Source organism: Chelonoidis abingdonii, chromosome 9 (genome assembly GCF_003597395.2).
Source record: "Chelonoidis abingdonii isolate Lonesome George chromosome 9, CheloAbing_2.0, whole genome shotgun sequence".
Lineage (NCBI taxonomy): Eukaryota > Metazoa > Chordata > Testudines > Testudinidae > Chelonoidis > Chelonoidis abingdonii.
In genome coordinates, this window is record NC_133777.1 from 6,536,162 (window position 1) to 6,541,431 (window position 5,270).

Sequence of the window (5,270 nt, forward strand, 5' to 3'; positions counted from 1 at the left end):
GCTGGTGCAACCGGGAACCCTGACCCCAGTCCCAGCCACGCTTTGCACGGGAAGAAGGCACCAGGGTCGTCTTTGGGAAGTGTGGGGCCCAATTCAAACAGTTTTGACGGGGCCATGTCAGGGATGACTTAAAAAAACAACACCACACATTTAAAAAAACACATGGGGTTGTATTCACTGGGCAGTGCTCTGAGTCTTTGGTGGCACTTTGGTGGTGGGTCCTTCACTCGCTCCAGGTCTTGAGTGGCACTGAAGGACCCGCTGCCGAAGTGTCGCCGAAGACCCAGAGTAAGCGAAGGACCCGCCGCTTAAGTGCCAAAGACCCGGAGAGAGTGAAGGACTCGCCGCTGAAGTGCCGCTGAAAACCCAAAGCGCTGCCAGGTGAGTGAAAATTAAAAAGGCACCTCTAGCCAGGGAAGGGATTCTCACTGGGCGCAGGGTCCGATTTGGGGGAATTGGTGGAATAGGCCTAAAGCCGGACCTGGAAGGCACGCTGGGAGCTTGACCTTGGGGAAAGGTGCCGGATTGACCGCCCTGCAAGCGTCTATTTACCCATCTGCTGTCCAGCTTGGAGCCTGGAACAACTGCACCGCTCTGGGATTAAACCAAGAACAGATGCAGCATGAGCAGCCAAACAGTGAGCTCCCCCCATCCCTGGTGCCCCACCCCAGACCTCAAGGGACAGCTGGGTTGTTCAGACTCCGTGGCCCAGCCCATCTGGATCCTACTGCTGGGGACTGGGGCTAGCGCTACTGGCAGCGGGTTGCTGTAGGCACAGAAGCCTGCATTAGATTTGGGTGAACAATGGTTCTGAACTGAATTGGGACATTGGCATGAGCAACAGGCCCAAAGCAAACAGGGACCAGAAAGCGCTCAGGAGAAAGAAGAGTAGTTGTGTTAAACTGGGAATGACTCTTTGAAATACTAGTGTTATCTTAGTTAAGGATTGGGCTGAAATAATAGAAATAAAACGGTTAATTGGCACCAGGTGCAGTTGCAGTAAATAAGTGCCCAGATAAGTTGGTTTAATGTATTACCAAAAAACTGCTTCCTCTGGCCTTAGCGAAGGTCTGAGAAGGGGCAAGGACGTCATTTCTTTGTTAAAGGGGCATAAAAAGGAAAACTGCTAATGGCTGCTGTGACCCAAAGTCTGAAGGCCACCCAGGTTACAGGGCAGGTGGTGACACCTCTTACATTCTGGTTTTCAATCCAGACCAGTGACCCCTGCCTGCCAACCTATATGGGTTTAGCCCCCTTGTAAGTATTTCTAATGCAATGCTTGACAGTGGTTTGGCACTGTTTCCATATCGTACACTGCTTAAGATATAGGATTGTTTTAGACTGTTTAGAGCAATGGTAGAAATGCCGTTCGGCCTCAAGATTTAATAACGGAATTTCGATGACATGGCTGCTGTGGTAGTATCCTCTGTTAATAATTCCAGCAGTTGCCTGATGACTAGGAGTTGGGCTGAGCCTCACCCAGCTCACTGCACTGCTACAGGGGGACACAAATTGGGAACAACTTTCAGCCCCTACTGGACGGGGCTGGCTTGAAAGCCTTGTGAGAAGAGGCCACAGGGTGGAGGGAGAGGAGAACCTTAAATGCAAAGGGGAATGCAATGATAGACATGGCCAGCGAGAGGTGGATTTGCAGCTGCTGTTGCATTGATCCACACCAAAACCCAGAGGGCACAAATCCCTGCCCCTTGCCAGCTCTCCTTCAGTAGGGCTCGTTTTAGGGAGGCTTTCCCACCGCAGTTCCTTGTCTTTGCTTCTGACGCCACCAGGTGGGCGAAATGGGGCATTGCAGCTGTCAGGATGCAGTCCAAACCCCCTCCTGCAATTTACTGCGTTGCCAGAGTGATGTCGGTATTATTGTAGAAGCGATTGGGGGGTGCGGGGGGGGGGGTTACAAAAGGCAACATGGCATTTAATTCTGGGAGTGTGAATCACGGCTGGATGACTCAGCCTTAAAGTCCAGAGAGACAGATGCTGGATTTACATTCCTTGCGAACCAGCAGCCCATGGGGGCAGAACCAGAATAGTTAAATAAGGGCAAAGAGGGGAGGAAAGCGGCATGTCACTGGGATGGCTCAGCCAAGAGCTGGCCTAGCTCCTTGTGAGTCATCCTAGAATGCCAGCAAAGGCTTTGGGACAACTGGGGAACAGGACTGAAAGTGAAAAGCTAACTGCAAACATCCATCAAGAACCTGTCAGTCAATGGCATATATACCAAGGTGAGCAAGCGCAGGGCAGGAGCATATACGCAGGGCTCACCCTTAAATCCAAACTTCCTGGGATGTTTACACCACAAACTTGGGTATCGGACATGGGTGAAAAAAGTAATTTACATGCATCTCGCAGCTTCCAGCCTAAATGACTTGACACTTGGATTTTATTGTCCCCCAGTCATTGGAACACAGCTAGCTCTAGGGTGGAGCACACCAGCAGCCATTTTAAACAGCAGGAGGAATTTGGGTGGCAGGAAAGGGTTGTGTGTGCTGAAAGTTAGCCAGCACATGGGGTTAATGCTTTCAGACAGGATGACAGGACTGCAAGTGGTCAGGATTTTATGATGAGCATCACTTCTGTCATCACCACACACTTGGGGGGCACTGATTGGGTAAGCAGCCAGCGAGCACCACCTGCTGACTTTCCTCCCACAGCCATCACTACCTATTACACCACCTTTCTACCCAGCTCTGATACACAGTGCCCATTCCTGGCAGCCTCCAATGCCATTCAGTGCTAGACACAACAAAGGGAGCTGTCAGAGTACCATGGTTTTCGCATTCCCCCACCTGCCCAGACTGTACCACATCTGCTCATGGGGTGGGTAATAGCCCAGAATCCCATCCCAACCCTGCATAGGGCGCTGCACTTGTTACAAGGTAGCAGAATTCAGTGCAAGCACCAGGAAGCTTCCACACTCTTCTTAGGTGGTATTAACTCTTCCCCTCTGAACCAGGCAACACCCGGAGACCTCCCAGGTCCTGCTCCCAGCCATGAAATCAAACCTGCTTCTTACACCTTCAGCCTCTATGGGGCAGATTAACGTACAGTACAGTGTACCCGTCCCAGAGATCATTGCAATAGACCCCTTTTAAAGGCCGCTCAGAGATATGAAACTGCTGCCTGCCCGATTGCTTGCTTTGTATAGTGTTCTCGGGTCCAGGGAACGCCAGCAAGAACAATTCTTTCTGTCCAACTCAACTAGATTGATGAGCATCAAGATAAGCCGATTCTGGACAGCTCTCCAGGAATGGAGGAAGAAGATGACCTCACCCCTAGCAACCACATCAGGGTACAAGGAACTCCCGCTACCTCAATCCCCTCTGTGGGTCAACTGGATGCAGCATTTGTGCTAAAATTACACTCTTCCAAGCTGGATTTTTGCTTCCTCTATAGACTGCCTCTGAGCATCCATCATGGAGGATCAGTCCATCAATAGCTGTTCGCCAGGATGGTGTCCCTGGCCTGTTTCCCAGAAGCTGGGAATAGGCGACCGGGGAATGGATCACTTGATGATTCCCTGTTCTGTTCATTCCCTCTGGGGCACCTCGCACTGGCCACTGTCAGAAGACAGGATACTGAGCTAGATGGACCTTTGGTCTTACCCAGTATGGCCGTTATGATGTTCTTAAGTGAGGGCCAAGGCTGTGATGAGCCAATAAAGTTAGTTTCATTAGCAGGTCACAAGATATTAGGGCTGAGACAACTTGTCTGGATACATTTCCTGGGGGCAGGGCCAGGCAGAGAAGCATTTTTAATGCAGTATCAGAGGGGTAGCTGTGTTAGTCTGGATCTGTAAAAGCAGCAGAGAGTCCTGTGGCACCTTATAGGCTAACAGACATACTGGAGCATGAGCTTTCATGGGCGAATACCCACTCTGTCAGTGTAGCAGAAGAGTGGATACCCAGATAAAATGGTTGTCTTTGCCCTTTGGGGGAGCCGCCGTGCCGCACAGGGACTAGCCAGGCCTGACACAATAGGACAAAGCACTCGTCTCCAAAGGGCAAACAGGTCTGCTAAACCCATGAGAGGAAATGGCAAAGGCAGTTTATTTCCACTCCCAAAAGTTCCAGAGGTCTCTTGTGCCTGCCCATTGGGACCCAGACTGTCCAAACCAGCTGACTAAAGTCAGGTTCTTAAATCCATAGATTCTCAGGCCAGATAGGACCACTGTGAGCCTCTGATCTGACCTCCTACAGGGCACAGGCATTGGACTTCCCCACGCTAACTCCCAGAGCAGAACTGTAGGAAAATAGAAGTCTCACATTGAGAAATTGCCAGCGATAGAGAAACCACCAAAGCGCAGGCACCCACAACTCCCTCTGCAGCTCCAGGCCACTTACGGTAGGTGCTAAACATGGATTTAGGAGTTTAAGCTTGAAACCTGCGGCAATAACATTCATCCTTGGACGCAGCAACATGAGGAGCCTTGCAGGAAAATATTGTGCCTGGTGGTGTGAGCCATTGCTGCTGCTTCTTGGTTGAATCCCTTTTTTGGGAGATTGAGATGTTGGGTAACAGCAGCCAGTTGGCTTAGCCCTTTTCTCCATCTACGTCTCAGAAAGGAACGTATGGGAACATAGGGCTCTCTGCTGCTGAGAATTAGCCTCCGCCACCCTGTCCCCAACCTGTCAAACCCAGTTGGTGGGTCTCACTTCCTTTTACCTCCTGGGGGAGTGGTGGATAACACTGCTCCTTCATAGTACAGCCCCTCCAATTGGGGCGGGGCGGGGCAAAGAGGCACGGAAGGAACTTCATTCACCTTAGGTCACGGAAGGAGCCAGAACTCAGGTCCCCCAACCTCTAATCACAAGCTCTACCACTCCCTAAATAACTGAAGCATGTGTAACAGGTGTCCTGTGATTGGCCCGTTACCTTTCAGCTGTAAGGTATTTGGAGGAGATTCTGACACTATTATAGAGACATGGATACCTCAAAGACAGAGGGGAAAAAGCTACTTCTCACTAATAATCCAAGGACTGGGCTAAACCATCCAATCCAAGAATTATCTTAAACCAAAACCCATGAGGTGGCCCCACAGCAGAATGACCACCAGCAACTCTGTTTATAAGACTGGGACCCTGCAGACTGAATGGGGAAGCGAGCACTGCCGCTGGTAGTTGCACCAAGACTTCGCATAGAGCCTGCAATGTGTCTGAAAAGAATGTCTGGCAACTACATGGCCTCTAGGAGTGTTTCCCCCACCTCTGATTTGATGATTCCTTGGACCTTGCCGCAAAAAATCCCACAGAGTCAAG